General features: G+C 40.8%; 2 long non-coding RNA genes and 2 pseudogenes across 2 annotated transcripts; 3 read left to right on the forward strand and 1 right to left on the reverse strand.

Moving 5' to 3' along the window:
* The first annotated feature begins 877 nt into the window (after nucleotides 1-877).
* On the forward strand, nucleotides 878-1,195 carry LOC129116549 (uncharacterized). The gene is made up of 3 exons (XR_008533576.1): nucleotides 878-1,011; nucleotides 1,051-1,068; nucleotides 1,152-1,195. It is a non-coding gene; the product is annotated as an uncharacterized LOC129116549 (long non-coding RNA).
* Nucleotides 1,196-1,219: 24 nt separating this feature from the next.
* LOC129116548 (H-2 class II histocompatibility antigen, A-Q alpha chain-like) lies at nucleotides 1,220-3,838 on the forward strand (annotated as a pseudogene).
* Nucleotides 3,839-6,193: 2,355 nt separating this feature from the next.
* Nucleotides 6,194-11,295, forward strand: LOC129116546 (H-2 class II histocompatibility antigen, E-Q beta chain-like; annotated as a pseudogene).
* Nucleotides 10,208-10,612, reverse strand: LOC129116547 (uncharacterized). The gene is made up of 2 exons (XR_008533575.1): nucleotides 10,527-10,612; nucleotides 10,208-10,329 (listed from the first exon to the last, which is right to left on the reverse strand). It is a non-coding gene; the product is annotated as an uncharacterized LOC129116547 (long non-coding RNA).
* Nucleotides 11,296-18,971: the final 7,676 nt, after the last annotated feature.

Consider the following 18,971-nt stretch of genomic DNA (forward strand, 5'->3'; position numbering starts at 1 on the left):
TTTAATGTATTTAATGTATTTAATGTATTTAATGTGTTTAATGTGTTTAATGTATTTAATGTATTTAATGTGTTTAATGTATTTAATGTATTTAATGTGTTTAATGTATTTAATGTGTTTAATGTGTTTAATGTATTTAATGTATTTAATGTATTTAATGTGTTTAATGTATTTAATGTGTTTAATGTATTTAATGTATTTAATGTATTTAATGTGTTTAATGTATTTAATGTATTTAATGTATTTAATGTGTTTAATGTGTTTAATGTATTAAATGTGTTTAATGTGTTTAATGTGTTTAATGTATTTAATGTATTTAATGTGTTTAATGTATTTAATGTGTTTAATGTATTTAATGTGTTTAATGTATTTAAACTCTTCATCAATCAATTCATGAAGTCATTGCTCTTCTTCTTCATAAAGACTTTATGATACATATCAGTAGAACGTTTTTACATTCTAGACTTCTGGACTAAACTTAACTTTAACAAACTGAAAATTAAACAATACATTAACTTATTTTTATAAACTATTTTGATCTTTTGTTTTCATTTATTAACAATAATCATCCAGTAAAATCTGAAATGTTGAAGAAACAACGTCTGAATTTAAAGATCTTATTTTGAAAACCCAATATTATAAAAAATCTCACATTTATCAATCAGCTTTATTTTGAAAAGCCTCCATGAATGCAGTATTGATTATTGATTGGGTCGTCTCCAGCTGTCCTCATGTCTGTGTATTAAAGTTCATGTGAGCAGCTGCCTTCCTTTACCTGGCAACTCATGACATCACACCAACTCTGCTCTCTGATTGGAGGTTCAGTTTGTAAGAGATCCACTGCTGCTGGAGATCCAGTCAGTCCTCCTCAGTCTGGTTCAGGTCTACAGAGTCTCCAGTCTGGTTCAGGTCTACAGGTCTACAGAGTCTCAGTCTGGTTCAGGTCTACAGAGTCCCAGTCTGGTTCAGGTCTACAGGTCTACAGAGTCCCAGTCTGGTTCAGGTCTACAGGTCTACAGAGTCTCAGTCTGGTTCAGAGTCTCACAGGAGAGTCTCAGTCTGGTTCAGGTCTACAGAGTCTCTCAGTCTGGTTCAGTCTGGTCTCAGTCTGGTTCAGGTCTACAGAGTCTCAGTCTGGTTCAGGTCTACAGGTCTACAGGTCTACAGAGTCTCAGTCTGGTTCAGGTCTACAGAGTCCCAGTCTGGTTCAGGTCTACTGATGAAGATGATGAAGATGAAGGTGATGGTGGTCTTCGTCTGGTGTCCTCTGTGTCTCAGCAGGTCTCACTACTCAACTAGTCAGAGTCCGTTTGTTTCTAACAGTCTGTCAGTCAGTCAGTTTGTTTACTAACAGAACAACAAACAGTCAGTTTGGAGTCTCAGTCAGTTTGTTTTCAGTCTGAACAACAAAACAAAGAGTGAAGATGAACAGTGATTGATTCTTGTTTATGACATTGCTGTTCTTGGCTGTTCAGACTCATGGAGAGTTCATGTCTGGATGGTGAAGATGAAGGTGATGGTGGATCTGCAAACAGAACCTGAAAACAGCACGTAAACAAGTCAAGGACTTCCCACTCTCTGGTGTCCTTTGTGTCTTCAGCTGTTTAAACTCTTAACGTCGGTAAAATAAAGTATTGAACATAAAAGTAAATAACAGCAGTCATGAAATCACTACATGTCTCATTAAACTCAACACTTCAGACAAAACAGTTAATATTTATTGTCAGTTCCTCTAAGAACAACAACAACTGACCACTCCATCCTGATTCTAACAGTCTGAACAACAAACAGTCAGTCAGTCAGTTTGTTTACTAACAGTCTGAACAACAAACAAACAGTCAGTTTGAATTTAATAATAATCTGAACAACAAAACAGTCATCATATTCATCTTTCATAAAGCTGTGTTCCAACAGTCAGTCCGATGATGAACAACAGAAAACAAACATCTGTCTATCCTGATGTTCTCTGAAGATGAACCTTGTGTTTTTCTTCAGGAACCTTCAACTCTTCACTGGAGTTCATCCCACATGAGGACATTGCTGTTCTTGGCTGTTCAGACTCTGATGGAGAGTTCATGTCACAACAAACGGTCTGGATGGTGAAGTGATGTGGAGGTGACTTCAAACACAAGACAGGAGTCGAACCTCAGCCCAGTTTCATAGATCATATGACTTATGTAGAAGGAGCTTATGAAGCTGCTGTGGCTAATGTAGAGATCTGCAAACAGAACCTGCTGTGTTCTGTAAACAATTCAAGGACTTCCCACTGGAACGAGGTAAACACTAACACTTGTTTATTTATTATTTGTGTCTTCAGCTGTTTAAACTCTTAACGTCTGACTTCCTGTTGTCAATAAAATAAACTTTATTGAACATAAAAAGTAAATAACAGCAGCTTCATGAAATCACTTTATTGATTAGCTTTCATGTGCTCATTCAAAGCTGCTGATATTTGATTTATTTTCTTTACACTTCAGACAAAACTTAGATTTTAATATTTATTGTTGATTAAAGAACAAGAAGCCAGCGTTCCTCTAAGAACAACAACAACTGACCGACTCCATCCTGATTCTTAGATCGACTCTCTTCTCCTCAGTGAGCCACGCTGTCTGTCTGCTGACAGTCTGAACAACAAGCAAACAGCCAGATGTTGGAATGACTCATAATAATAATCAGAAGGAGAGCGTTTCACTCATCAAACTAACCATTCATCATATTCATCTTTCATAAGAGCTGTGTTCTGTTCAGATCCTCCTTCCAGTCCGATGATCTACACAGAGACGAGAAGACAGAACCGGGAGAGAAGAACACCCTCATCTGTCATGTGACTGGTTTCTATCCTGCTCCTGTGATGTTCTCCTGGACCAAGAACCAGCAGAACGTCACTGAAGGAAGCAGAACCAACGTTCCCTTCATCAACAAAGACGGAACCTACAACCAGTTCTCCTCACTGGAGTTCATCCCACAGCTGGGAGACATCTACGGCTGTACGGTGAAACATCTGGCCCTGGACCAGCCGCTGACCAGGTTCTGGGGTGAGTTAAACCTTTATTAACATCTTCACAACAAACAAAGCTCAGTTCTGTCTCCAGATGTGGAGGTGGTGTGTTGTCTCCAGATGTGGAGGTGGAGCTTAACCTCTCCAGATGTGGAGGTGGAGTGTAAGTGTATTAGTCCAGTAGTGTGGAGTGTATTAGTGTAGTAGTGTATTAACCTCTCCAGATGTGGAGGTGGAGTGTAACCTCTCCAGATGTGGAGGTGGAGTTAGTGTGTTCTCCAGATGTGTTAGTGTAGGTGGAGCCTAACCTCTCCAGATGTGCAGGTGGAGCTAAGTGTATTCTGTGTTTTATTGTCTCCAGATGTGGAGGTGATTCCGCCCAGCGTTGGACCTGCTGTGTTAGTCTGTGGAGTCGGTCTCACTGTCGGCCTCCTAGTGTGTTGCTGCTGGAACCTTCTTCCTCATCAAAGGAAACGAGTGCAGCTGATTGGTTGATGATCCTGTGATCCTGATGACTCATCATGTTGTTCTGTCTTCCTCATAACTCTGATTCTTCTCTTCTTGTTCTTATTATTGAATGAATCTGTCTTTAAATCAGCGTGTCTTATTTTGAAATAAAGGTCACATGTGTAGAGTTGATCAGCTAGCTCTCCTCTGATTGGCCGATCACAGTTATGACTTCTGTATCTTTATAATAATCACAAACGGCTTCTTTCATAAAGTTGAGCTCAGTCGTTGTTTCAAAGCAGCCAATCAGATCTTCATGAAGCAGTGATGTCATCTCTGGTGGAGTTAAACCTTTTCATTTCCTGTGAGAAATAAAGTGAGAAAACCCTGAAATGTCTTTAAGTGATTTATTTCTTATTTATTATATAACAGACTCTCAGAATATTCATCTGAATGTTCAGAGCTGCAACAGAGAGGATGAAGATCTCAACACAAACTGAGAGACTGGAGGAGCTTTCTGCTGGAGGAGCTTTCTGCTGGAGGAGCTTTCTGCTGGAGGAGCTTTCTGCTGGAGGAGCTTTCTGCTGGAGGAGCTTTCTGCTGGAGGAGCTTTCTGCTGGAGGTATTAGCGTTCTGCTGTGAGGATTTGTGCTGGACCTCTTTAACCAGCCAGGCAGGGTTCAGAGCTCTTTGTCTCTTTACATAATAAGATATATTTATAAGATATAAAGTGAATGTTAGTGTATTATGGTAGTTGTTAGTGTGTTAGTGTATTAGAGTCACATCTCATCTGCTCCTCTGTTTCAGAAACTTCAGATTTTACTATTCATGACATCAATATTTTTGGGTGAAGTGAAATATTCCTGAACATTTCAAGACCTTCTTTAAAGCAACTTCACAGGTTCATTCTGACTCAACTCGTCATCTTCAGATCTTCATCCTCATAAATGATTTACTTCACAGGTCAGTTATCGATAAGATTTGGGGAACCAGATTATGGAATGGCTTTTTACACTTCGCCTATAAAAAGTTTCAAAATATGCTTAAAAGACAACCTTACCCCTGTTTTGTAATTACTTTCCTTATTATATGTATTATATGTATTATATGTATTATATGTATTATATGTATTATATGTATTAGTGTAGTAGTGTGTTATGTAGTTCCTTGTTTCAGTTTGTATTTTTATCTGTAGTTGTTGTAGCCAGACATTCAGCAAATCAAACCCAGTACCTTATTCTCACACGCACACAAATGTGCACCTGCACACACTCACACTTCACACCACACACAGGACTCAGTACCTCTCCTTCACCACAGGGCACACACAGAACACACACACTCACACTCTCACACACACACACTGCAGTACCTCTCCTTCACCACAGTGAAGCAGCCAGTCACACTCACACACAAATCAGGGAGCACACACACACCACACTCACACTCACACCAGTGGACACCCACACACACACACACACACTCTCACACACACACTGCTCCACACACTGCAAACAATGGCTGACACACACTCACACACACACACACTCCAGCACACAACACACACACACACATACAGTCTGCTCTCACACACACACAGTGAATTTGAATGATTACACATTGTTCACACACACACAGTCACACACACACACACTCACATGTCCTGCCTGGACACACTGGTTCACACACACACACACACCACCAGCTCTTTGGTTTCACACACACATCACACTAGCACACAGTTCACACTCACTCACACTCACAGCACACACACACACACACACACACACACACACACACACACACAATCATTCACATCTCGCATATTTTTAATTGTTTTCATTATTTATAATGTATTGTTGTTATAAAAATCTTGTAAAAATGCTTTTTCAACCATACTTCATAGCATAATGTATATTATTTTAGTATTCGTTATAGTATTGTGATTGTTTCATATTATATATGTGGAGGCTAGTCAAATGAGCCCAGTGCACTCCTTGTGATATTATTTATCAAGCAAATGTTATGATTTTATATTTTCAATTCTGCAAATTAAAGCACACACACTAACACACACGCAACACAAACAAATAAACAGCATAAAACATTCTGAACATTTTCTACTAAAATAAATGTGTTAATAATAATAATAATAATAATAATTATAATGCTAACATGTATAGTGTTAATAATAATAATAATAATAATAATAATAATAATAATGCTAACATGTATAGTATTAATAATAATTAAATAATAATAATAATAATAACAATCATAATAATAATAATAATAATAACAATATATAATAATAATGCTAACATGTATAGTGTTATAATAATAATAATAATAATAATAATAATAATAATGCTAACATGTATAGTGTTAATAATAATAATAATAATAATAATAATAATAATAATAATAATAATAATAATAATGCTAACATGTATAGTGTTTAATAATAATAATAATAATAATAATAATAATAATGCTAACATGTATAGTGTTATTAATAATAATAATAATAATGCTAACATGTATAGTGTTATTAATAATAATAATATATAGTGTTATTAATAAGACTAATCATAAGGATATAACCTATAACCTCCTGACTGTGTGTTTGAGCTCCAGCAGCAGACTTTGCTCTGATTGTCTGCCTGGTAACAGGTGATGATGATGACGATGTGGGTCATGTGATCTGTCCTCTGCTTTTAACAGCAGCTCTCACTGAGACTTTGTGAGTGTTTGTCAGGTCAACAGAGGAACATGGCTTCATCCTTTCTCCTCTTCTCCCTCCTCTTCATCGGCCTCCACGCTGCAGGTAGGATCACTACACTGATCACTGATCACTACACTGATCACTGATCACACTGACACTGATCACACACTGATCACTGATACACTGATCACTGATACACTGATCACTACACTGATCACTGATCACTGATACACTGATCACTGATCACTACACTGATCACTGATCACACTGATCACTGATCAATACATGATCACTGATCACTGATCTGATCAATACACTGATCACTGATCAATACACTGATCACTGATCACTGATCAATACACTGATCACTGATCAATACACTGATCACTGATCACTAGTGATCTGATCAGTACACTGATCACTACACTGATCACTGATCAGTGATCAGTGATAGATCACTGATCAATACACTGATCACTGATCACTGATCAGTCTCACTGATTTGTGATCTGATCACTACACTGATCACTGATGGATGATCATCACTACACTGATCACTGAGTTTGATCACTACACTGATCACTACACTGATCACTACGTTGTGTCTTTACACTGATCACTGATCAATACACTGATCATGATTGATCACATCAGTCTTATGATCACAGTGATCAAGATTGGAGTGATCAGTGATCCAGGTTCACTGAGCTTTGTTCTTCTTCAGATGGATTCATGGATTCACTGAGTGGAGTGAAGTCTTTAACTCTGATCCTAAAGACACTGGACACTATTCTCATGATCAACTTCAGTACTCAGGTTCAGCAGAGTGTGAAAGGATTCACTGAGAAAGAACGCTGCTGCCTGGAACAATGATCCTTCAATACTGGCTCGGAGGAAGGCTCAGAAGGAGAGATACTGTGTACACAACATTCAGATGACTACGACGCTGCTCTGACTAAGTCAGGTGAGTTTGAGTGACATTATTATTATTATCATTATTGTTATTATTATACTATTATTATTATAATTAGTAATATGTTATTATTAGTATTATCAATATTAATATTATTAATATTATTATTATTATTATTATTATTATTATTATATTATTATTATCATGACTTACTAATCTCGTTTTTATTATCATCATTAATAAGAATTATTTCATCTTCACACAGTAGATTTGAATCCTTAGATTTAAATGAAGTTGTTCAAACATTATATAAATTAATAAATCAGACATATTCTCTCAAACGTCTCTGTCTCCACCTGGTGGTGAAGCTCAGCTACTACAACTGATACTAATACTAATACCTAATCAATGATGTTCTTTTAATGTTTCAGTTCTTGATCAACCCTTAAACTTATTTTAAGTTTCTTTATTTAAACTGTGACGTCATCACATCAACATATTATGTAAATCTGATGAATCTATTTACATAAATGTAGCAATTTAACTTTAATGTAAAACGACAGATATCATACATAGATTATATATTTGTGTTTATGTCTCCACCTGCTGCTCATTTAATTAAAAATGTTAAAGTCTGGTTTTAATCAGAATAAATAATAAAGTCTGGTTTTAATTAAATTAAAGTCTGGTTTTAATCAGACTAAATGAATAAAGTCTGGTTTTAATCAGACTAAATAAATAAAGTCTGGTTTTAATCAGACTAAATAATAAAGTCTGGTTTTAATCAGACTAAATGAATAAAGTCTGGTTTTAATCAGATTAAATAAATAAATAAAGTCTGGTTTTAAACTAAATAAATAAAGTCTGGTTTTAATCAGACTAAATAAATAAAGTCTAGTTTTAATCAGATTAAATAATAAAGTCTGGTTTTAATCAGATTAAATCAATAATAAAGTCTGGTTTTAAAACTAAATAATAAAGTCTGGTTTTAATCAGACTAAATAATAAAGTCTGGTTTTAATCAGATTAAATAAATAAAGTCTGGTTTTAATCAGATTAAATAATAAAGTCTGGCTTTAATCAGATTAAATAAATAAAGTCTGGTTTTAATCAGAATAAATAATAAAGATTTAAATAAAAATAAAGTTTAATTTAAAATCAGATTAAATAAATAAAGTCTGGTTTTAATCAGACTAAATAAATAAAGTCTGGTTTTAATCAGATTAAATAAATAAAGTCTGGTTTTAATCATTAAATAAATAATAAAGTCTGGTTTTAAAATAAATAATAAAGTCTGGTTTTAATCAGAATAAATAATAAAGTTTTAATTAAATAAATAATAAAGTCTGGTTTTAATCAGAATAAATAATAAAGTCTGGTTTTAATCAGAATAAATAATAAAGTCTGGTTTTAATCAGACTAAATAATAAAGTCTGGTTTTAATCAGAATAAATAATAAAGTCTGGTTTTAATCAGATTAAATAATAAAGTCTGGTTTTAATCAGATTAAATAAATAAAGTCTGGTTTTAATCAGAATAAATAATAAAGTCTGGTTTTAATCAGAATAAATAATAAAGTCTGGTTTTAATCAGATTAAATAAATAAAGTCTGGTTTTAATCAGAATAAATAATAAAGTCTGGTTTTAATCAGAATAAATAATAAAGTCTGGTTTTAATCAGAATAAATAATAAAGTCTGGTTTTAATCAGAATAAATAATAAAGTTTTAATCAGAATAAATAATAAAGTCTGGTTTTAATCAGAATAAATAATAAAGTCTGGTTTTAATCAGATTAAATAATAAAGTCTGGTTTTAATCAGTGGTCAGAAACAGAACAGAATAAATAGAAACTCAACATTTATCAGCTGAAGACTGAAGACCTGAACTCAGACCAGCTGGACCAGTTTGCTGCTCTGCTTGTTACCATGACTCCCAGTCCTGAAGGAACAACGAGAACTTTGTATCAAACTACTGAGAAATGAAAGAGAATCATTAAGAACTCTTAATAAGACTCTTAATATGATCAATAGTATCAATACTCACCATCATCATAACGTGTGTTGCAGCTCCGCCCTACGTCAGACTGCACTCGGTGACGCCCCCTGGTGGTAAAGATTCGTCCATGCTGGTCTGCAGCGTCTTGACTTCTACCCTCAGAAGATCATAGTGAGATGGCTCCGAGACGGAGAGCCGGAGACCGCCGGGGTCACTTCCACCGATGAGCTGGCAGACGGGGACTGGACCAGGTCCACTCTCACCTGGAGTACAAGCCCAGGTGGTCCACCCAAATGGCTCCAGTAGGTCCAGGTCCAGTAGGTCCAGGTCCAGTAGGTCCAGGTCCAGTTAGGTCCAGTAGGTCACTTCCAGGTCCAGTTAGGTCCAGGCAGAGGTCCAGTCCAGGTCCAGTTAGGTCCAGGTCCCAGGTCCAGGTCCAGGTCCAGGTCCAGGTCCAGGTCCAGGTCCAGGTCCAGGTCCAGTTAGGTCCAGGTCCAGGTCCAGTCCAGTAGGTCCAGGTCCAGGTAGGTCCAGTTAGGGTCCAGTAGGTCCAGGTCCAGGTCCAGGTCCAGGTCCAGTAGGTCCAGGTCCAGTTAGGTCCAGGTCCAGGTCCAGGTCCAGGTCCAGGTCCAGTCCAGGTCCAGGTCCAGGTCCAGGTCCAGTAGGTCCAGGTCCAGGTCCAGTAGGTCCAGGTCCAGTTAGGTCCAGGTCCAGGTCCAGGTCCAGGTCCAGGTCCAGTTAGGTCCAGGTCCAGTTAGGTCCAGGTCCAGTTAGGTCCAGGTCCAGGTTCAGGGTGTAACGCTGATGAGTTGGTTTGTGTGTCAGCAGGTCTGGAGAGAAGATCTCCTGTGTGGTGGAGCACATGAGTCTGAGTAAACCTCTGGTTACTGACTGGGGTAAATACTGTCTGTCTGTCTGCTCACCTGTCTTCCTGTCTCTTCACCTGTCTCTCTGCTAACCTGTCTACCTGTCTCTTAACCTGTCTAACCTGTCTACCTGTCTCTCTGCTAACCTGTCTACCTGTCTCTGCTAACCTGTCTACCTGTCTCTTCTCTGCTAACCTGTCTACCTGTCTCTTAACCTGTCTACCTGTCCTTTAACCTGTCTCTCTGCTAACCTGTCTACCTGTCTCTCTGCTAACCTGTCTACCTGTCTCTTAACTCTGTCACCTGTCTACCTGTCTCTTAACCCTCTGTCTCTGTCTACCTGCTAACCTGTCTACCTGTCTCTTAACCTGTCTCTCTGCTAACCTGTCTCTGTCTGTCTCTTAACCCTCTGCTAACCTGTCTACCTGTAACCTGTCTACCTGTCTGTCTTAACCTGTCTACTCTGTCTGTCTTTAACCTGTCTCACCTGTCTTCCTGTCTCTTAACCTGTCTACCTGTCTGTCTCTTAACCTGTCTCTTAACCTGTCTCCTGAGTCTAACCTGTCTACCTGTCTCTTAACCTGTCTACCTGTCTGTCCTCAGACCCGTCCATGCCCGAGTCTGAGAGAAACAAGATCGCCATCGGAGCGTCAGGACTGATCCTGGGTCTGACCTTATCTCTGGCTGGATTCATCTACTACAAGAGGAAGGCCAGAGGTCAGAACATGGTTTAGTTTAGTCCAGACTCAGAGGAGGACAGACCAGGACCCTCAGAGTCTGGAAGAAGTGTATCTCTCTCTGAAACCTGTCTGCTGTTTCTCTAAAATAACATTCATGTTCATGTCCCCCCCCCCCCCCCGTCTGTTCTGTTCTTTAAACCAGGACGGATTCTGGTTCCCAGTAACTGAGCCTGGTCCTGGTCCTGGTCCTGGTCCTGCTGTTGGTCAGATGGAATGAAAGCAGCAGCTGCTTCAACCCGCTTCATGTTTTCAGCTCAGCACCCGGACAGTGCTGCCCCCTGCTGGACCGGCTCACCACCTGATTCTCTCATGATCTGGACTCTGATACTCAGCTGGTCTAAAACCTGATCTCAGGTTTAGTCTGGACTGTGGTGTGTCACAGCTGGATGTGAACTCTGCTTCATCTACATGTGATTTGATGCTTTACTGTGTGAAATCAATATTTAACAGCCACTTATATCCATAACGGACTCAATAACTCTGCTTTCAAATCAAATGTAATCCAGTGTTCTGAATGATTTGGGGCTCTCAGGTTGTGTGATTGTTAGATTCATATATTTTACTGCAGTGAGACGTTTCCTAACCACAATAAACCAGAAGACAACTCTGACACGCTGTGGATTCATTGAACACATGTGAAGTATCCATCTAGTCTGTGTATAATGTTTATGAATGAAAAGCATCTCAGCATGGACAGATGCTAACTTACAACAACTAATGAAGCTAAAACCAGCAGCTGGTTAGCTTAGCTTAGCATAAAGACTGGAAACGGGGAAACAACGAGCACTGCTCCGTCCAAAGGTAACAGAATCCACCGAGAGCTGCTGATTCTGTTCAAATAACAATCACACTCCATCCACTCAGAGTTAAGGTCACGGCCTTCAGACACACGGTTCTTTAAAGTTCTATCTCTCTTCACTTATAGAAGCGCTGTCGTCTTCAAGACAACAGAAGGAACATCTGCTTGTTGACGCACTGCTTTTCTGTTAGACTGACAAACTCTTAGTGACTGCATGAAACGCTAGTGGTGTTATTCAAGTACTGTATCCAAGTCCAGTTTAGAGGTTCTTGTACTTTACTCGAGTATTTCACTTCACTACAACTGACAGCTGTAGTAACTTTAATTTAAAGACTTGATATTAAAAAACTAAACAAAACTAAACTTAATTTCTTCAAATAACTTTTCCAGTCCCAAAGAGACCAAATGTTCCATTATGTCTCTAAAAATCAAACATTAGAGAAAAGTGCAAGATAAATATTGTGTGTTTCTTCTTCTCTCTTCCAATAATCATGTCAGGACCCTTCAGATTTATCTGGTGACCCTTTGGAGGGGCCCAACCCTATGTTGGGAACCACTGGACTGAAGTAAAGAACTTCATGAGCTCCAGTGAACGGGACATGTGCATTGATCCATCAGTATTAACATTCTAATATATGAAATATAACAATCCTAGTGCAGTGCTACTGATCACATGACATCGTCACATGACTGTTCAGAGCTAAATGTTGGGTCTGTGGTGTTTCAGCTTTCTGGAGAACCGCTCATACAAACATCTTCACAGCTTCCTACTACGACTACTAAGACTACTAAGACTACCAAGACTACCAAGACTACTAAGACTACCAAGACTACTACTACCAAGACTACTAAGACTACTAAGACCAAGACTAAGACTACTAAGACTACCAAGACTACTAAGACTACTAAGACTACTAAGACTACTAAGACTACCAAGACTAAGACTACTAAGACTACTAAGACTACTAAGACTACCAAGACTACGACTACTAAGACTACTACTAAGACTACTACTACCAAGACTACTAAGACTAAGGTTCAGAAACACACAAACTGCTAGATAAGGTAACAACCTGTTAAAGATTTATTTTGATATGACTAATATTTAAACTCACTGTTCCCCCAAATAACTAATAGAAGACCCCAAAGCTCTTAAACAATATGCAGCTCAGTATACTACTCACTGTGTACTTCTACTTCTATACGTTGTAGTACTACACTAACCTAACAAAGAAATGTTACAGAATCATATTTGACTCATAAATAGAATAAATAAATATGATGCATTATTGATCACAAACTATCCAGCATCACTTCAATCAGAAAAGACTTCATTATAATTAATGATTCATTACACATGCATAAGAAGAGAATAGTGAAAGTCTTTGGAGGTTGGACTCCATCATGACGTAGTATAATAGAGAGGTAGTGATGCTAAGCTCAGATAAGGCATAATCCCTCTAAAAGAGAGAATTATTGATATGAATATATAAATCCAATACCTAGGATTGAGGTGAAGCAGCCACATTCTAAAAGGATGCCGGACTAATGCTGAGTTGATGACTTGCTTTTAGAGAGGATTAACTCTAAACTACAGGTAAACCATGATTCAGACAAAGGAAGAATACCTGGGCTAAGAAATAAAGGAGAAGTGGATCACGTGGTTGGTCTTCAACGTTGGTGGTTCTTCATGGATTTAAAGGAACCAGAAGAGAGTCTGAAGGAACACAAACAGAGAACGCACCTCTGCATAGGAGTGTTAAAGATGGAGGCTGATGCATTTGGGTTGAAGGATATAGAAGATTAAGAAGATCTGAGAAAAGCATAGACGGCTAATGGAAAAAACAGAGTTGATCAGAGCATCAAACTGAAAGAGAAGCTCTGGATAAACCTTTCAGCAGTAATGTGATGGCTGAATTAGAAACTAAACTGGTGAAGAGGATCTTCACATCATATATTAAAGTGAATGCTGCAATCACACTGAGAACATATGGAGGTTTGAAATGTGGACGTCAATGCAGTAACAAATGAAGGACACACAGTGTTTATGAGAACCGGTTCAAGAGGCCAACACAATCCAAAACAAAGGGGGGTGATGGAGGCCACAGCTCTGGGGGAGAAGCTGTTCCTCAGTCTGTTTGTTGTTGTTATGGTTCTCTACCTCCTCCTGATGGGGGGACAGACACACTGGGTCCTGGGTGTTCTGGGTGTCCTGGGTGTTCTGGGTGTTCTGTTCTGGGTGTTCTGGGTGTTCTGGGTGTTCTGGGTGTTCTGGGTGTTCTGGGTGTTCTGGGTGTCCTGGGTGTTCTGGGTGTCCTGGGTGTCCTGGGTGTTCTGGGTGTTGTGGGTGTTCTGGGTGTTCTGGGTGTTCTGGGTGTTCTGGGTGTTCTGGGTGTTCTGGGTCCTTGCTGATGTTGCTAGCCTTCTTGTGGAGACGGCTAGCATAAACCGTGTCCAGAGTCAGAGTTTGGTTCCTCCGATCCTCTGAGCTGTTCTAACTACCCGGGTCTCTCCGGCTCTCTGCTGTGCAGCTGGTGTACCACAGGGTGGCACAGTGGCAGAGGATTGACTCTGTGGGGCTCCTGGAGAAGTTGACCAGGAGCTGAGAGGGGAGTTTGGCTTCTTTGAGTTTCCTGAAGAAGAAGAGCCTCTGTTGGGCTTTCTCCACCAGGTGGGAGGTGTTAAGACTAAGGGCCCATGTCAGATCCTTTGTGATGTGGATTCAAATGCCCCTCCACCTCCTCACCGTTTATGTGGAGGGGGGGAGGTGTGGTCTTCCTGGTTCTCCTGAAGTCCACGATGATCTCTCTGGTTTTTATAGTGTTAAGGAGCAGGTTGATCAGTACACCACTCCACCAGGTGTTGTACCTCCTCTCTGTAGAGCGGTTGGCAGTCCTACTACAGTGATGTCATGTCACTATAGTGTCAGAGGAGTGGATGGGTGTAAGAAGAGCAGCTTCTTTGACTTTAAATGAGTCTTAATATAAAAATGTTGGAGGATGATGGAGGATGAGGGAGGAGGATGAGGATGAGGGTGGAGGATGAGGGAGGAGGATGACTGGAGATGAGGATGAAGAGGAGGATGAGGGTGGAGGAGCCCAAGGGAGGAGGATGAGGGAGGAGGAAGAGGATGAGGGAGGAGCCCAAAGGAGCCTGGAGGAGCCCGAGGGAGGAGGATGAGGATGAGGGAGGAGGATGAGGGTGGAGGATGAGGGAGGAGGATGAGGCCCGAGGGAGGAGGATGAGGATGAGCCTGGAGGATGAGGATGGAGGATGAGGGTGGAGGATGAGGGTGGAGGATGAGGGTGGAGGATGAAGGTGGAGGATGAGGGTGGAGGATGAGGGTGGAGGATGAGGGTGGAGGATGAGGGTGGAGGATGAAGGTGGAGGATGAGGGTGGAGGATGAGGGTGGAGGATGAAGGTGGAGGATGAGGGAGGAGGATGAAGGTGGAGGATGAGGGTGGAGGATGAGGGTGGAGGATGAGGGTGGAGGATGAGGATGAGGATGGAGGATGAGGATGAGGGAGGAGGATGAGGGAGGAGGATGAGGATGGAGGATGAGGGAGGAGGATGGGTGGAGGATGAGGGTGGAGGAGGAGCCCAAAGAGGATCAGTCTGTTTGTGAGGAAGCTTCATAATCCCAGGGTGTACAGCCACCAGTTATGGAGCCACCAGTTTTACAGCCACCAGTGAACACGGACTGGAACCACAACGAATCCTGGCGTAAGTTTGGATGCTCCAGATGTGAATGATGAGACTGACAGCTGATCAGTAGACCTGCCGTGATTCTGGCTGTCCAGGTCAGTGGGGATGTCTTGATGTGTGGTGTACAAGACTCTCAAAGCACTTCATCATATTTGTGTCAGGGCTGTTGGGCGATAGTCATTGAGACTTTGTTGGTGTTTTCCTGGGGTGATGTAGTGGATTTGAGGCATGTGGGGAGCCACAGACTGTTGCAGTGAGAGGTTGAAGATGTTGGTTAACACCTCTTCAGTGTGCTGGAGGTCCTGCTGCTTTGCTGATGTCAGTCTTCATCAGAGTCTCACCTGGTGGCACAGGACATCATCAACACCCTTGGTGGTGTTGTCAGTTCTCACTCTGCTGGTGTGGTTGTAAAGCAGCAAAGAACTGGTTCAGGACATCAGGAACTTTCATGGCTGCTCATGACTTGTTTCCCTTCCTCCTCAGACTTTAATGCCTCTCCACATGCCCGTTGTTTTCAAAATGCCCCTGAACACTGCTGGATCTGTCAGCTTCTCTAGTGCCCTTCTTCATGTTGGTGTGTTCAGTCTGTGAGAGAGCGACCGTCCTGATCAGGTGACCACTGACCTCTGGTCTCCCCAAATGTTGTGATTTTAGAAGAGCAGCTTCTTTGACTTTAAATGGTCTTAATATCTAAAAATGTTGCTGCTAACTTTATAACTTAAGTTATCTGACAAGTGGTGAGTCACCGTCACGTCAGGACACGCCCTGGACAGCGCCCGAAGAGGACCCCGAAGAGGAGCCCAAAGAGGATCCTGAAGAGGAGGAAGTACAAAGAGGGCCTGAAGAGGAGCCTGAAGGGGTCATGAAGGGGCCCGGAGCAAAGAGGAGCTGGTGCTGCGAGGAGCCCAAAGAGGAGCCCACATCCGAAGAGGAGCCCGAGGATCAGCATAGACTTCACCCACAGTACAGCCACCAGTACAGCCAGCAGTCAGCCACAGTACACACTGGAACAGACAACGTAAGCCTGTGAATGAGGAGACTGAGAGCTGATCAGTATTCAGGTGCAGCAGTGAAGCCAGTGTTTGTGTGACTGTTAGTATGAGCTCCGTTACAACTAACGGTGACAGAGTACTCTGATTGGTTTTTTCAAAACTAACTAACCTAAGGAGCGTTAGTTTTGCGAGGAGGAATCAAGTAATCAGTAGATGAACAGCCTCGTTAATTTCCAAAATAACCACTAACATTACTCCGTTACTTTAAGAATTTCAGTGATAATGAGAAAGTAAAGTCCCGGGTTTTCTGCATTTAGTCAGATGTGCTGATGATCCCTGATCTTGCATATCAGTCTCTCTGTGAGTGCTCCAGTGTGAAGATGATCAATATCAGTGACTATGAGAGGCTCCAGTGTGAAAATGATCAATATGATCAATATCAGTGACTATGAGAGGCTCCAGTGTAGAAGATGATCAATATCAGTGAAGAGAGGCTCCAGTGTAGAAGGAGAAGATTCCTGGAGGTAGGCGCTCATTATTTTGTTTAGTTACAGAGCGTAAAAAGGACAAGACCCATGGGAGGAACATAGTGGTCAAATGCACATCTGTGTGTAGGTGGAGAAACATCTGGAGTCAACTGCCAAAAACATTCAACCTCGAATTTAAAAAACCCATCTCTCCTCAAAACACCCCTCCACCAAGTTGGTGAACACGAACCTGAAGGGAATGGAGGACACTGAACCTGAACCCTGAACCCTGAACCCTAAGAACAGCGTATCCTGAACCCTGAACCTGAACCCTGAACACTAACCTGAACCCTGAGCCCTGAACCTGAACCCTAAAACACTGTCTGAACGCCTGTGAAATGAACCATGAACCCTGAACCTGAACCCTGAACACTGTTAAAATGAACACTGCCTGAACCTGAACCCTGAACCCTGTTATGAACCCTCACCCTGAACCTGAACCCAACACTGATCAAAGGATGAATGCCTGTTAAAACACTGAACCTGAACCCTGAACATATGAATGACTGTCTTTCCTGAACATTACCTGCTATAGGTTCATGATTGATTCTGAAACAGTCACACTGAACCTGAACATCTGAACCCTGAGGATGTGTGTTGTTACTTCTCTACACACACACACACACACACACCACAACACATTTTACACACACACACACACAGGGTACACTAACACGTTTCTTTTATTTATAGGTAACATAGTCACACACAACATACACACGGATTACACACATTGACAGTAACAAAGTAACACTAACGGATTACTACACAACATGATACACAGATACACACAACACACACTACACACAGCACACTCACCTGTGTTACTGTGTGGGACAGGATATCAAGTATATATATAGATATATATACAACACACACATATATTTATATACACACACACACTCAAACACACACATTTGTGTGAGTGTACTGTGTGGGACAGGATAACTCACATGCTGTATTTCTTAGATCCTCCTATAGATGTTTCTATCCTTCATGGAGTCCAGCTGTGTTTATTAAACTATTGGACTTGATTAGGCACACTCACCTGTATATAAGACCTTACAGCTATACAGTGATGTCAGAACAAATGAGAATCATGAGGTCGAAGAACTACAAACACTATATATAAGGAGCACAGATCTGGCCAAGGTTATAAAAGAATTTCTGCAGCACTCATCAAGGTTCCTAAGAGCACAGTGGCCTCCATAATCCTTAAATGGAAGAAGTATGGGATGACCAGAACTCTTCCTAGACCTGGCCGTCCAGCCAAACTGAGCAATCGTGGGAGAAGATTGGTATAGGTATGAAGAACCTCAAAGATCACTGTGGCTGAGCTCCAGAGATGCAGTAGGGAGATGGGGAAAGTTCCACAAAGTCAACTATACTATCCACAGTCGGGGCTATATGGCAGAGTGGCCCAACAGCCCTCCTCAGTGCAACTATATGAAAGTATAGAGTTTAAAAAACACATGGATACTCCTAAACTATGAGAAATAAGATTCTCTGGTCTATGAGACCAAGATTACTTTTTGGCGTAATTCTAAGCGGTATGTGTGGATATACCAGGCACTGCTCATCACCTGCCCAATACAATCCCAACAGTGAAACATGGTGGTGGCAGCATCATGCTATATATTTTCAGCTGCAGGGACAGGACGACTGGTTGCAATTGACATCACCATGAATGCGGCCAAGTACAGAGATATCCGAAGCTGTCCTCCAGAGTAGTTGGCTGGACCTCAGACTGGGCGAAGGTTCACCTTCCAACAAGACCTGTAGAGCACACAGCTAAAATAACAAAGGGGACCTTCGGAACAAGTCTGTAAATGTTTAAAGAGCCCTGACCTAAACCCAATTGAGCATCTCTGGAGAACCTGAAAATGGCTGTCCACCAACTGTCTTCACCATCCAACCTGACAGAACTGGAGTGGATCTGCAAGGAAGAATGGCAGAGGATTACAAATCCAGGTGTGAGAAACTTGTTGCATCATTCCCAAGAAGACTCATGGCTGTACTAGCTCAAGGGTGCTTCTACTCAATACTGAGCAAAGGGTCTGAATACTTATGACCATGTGATATTTCAGTTTTTCTTTTTTAATAAATTTGCAAAAATTTCTACATTACTGGTTTTTTCTGTCAAGATGGGTTGCTGAGTGTACATTAATACAACACTCATCGATTTTAGCAAATGGCTGCAATGAAACAAAGGGTGAAAAATTTACTACTTTGATACCCACTACAGCACCTCACCTGTGAGGT

Source organism: Anoplopoma fimbria, unplaced genomic scaffold, assembly GCF_027596085.1.
Source record: "Anoplopoma fimbria isolate UVic2021 breed Golden Eagle Sablefish unplaced genomic scaffold, Afim_UVic_2022 Un_contig_8850_pilon_pilon, whole genome shotgun sequence".
In the NCBI taxonomy this organism is placed as follows: domain Eukaryota; kingdom Metazoa; phylum Chordata; class Actinopteri; order Perciformes; family Anoplopomatidae; genus Anoplopoma; species Anoplopoma fimbria.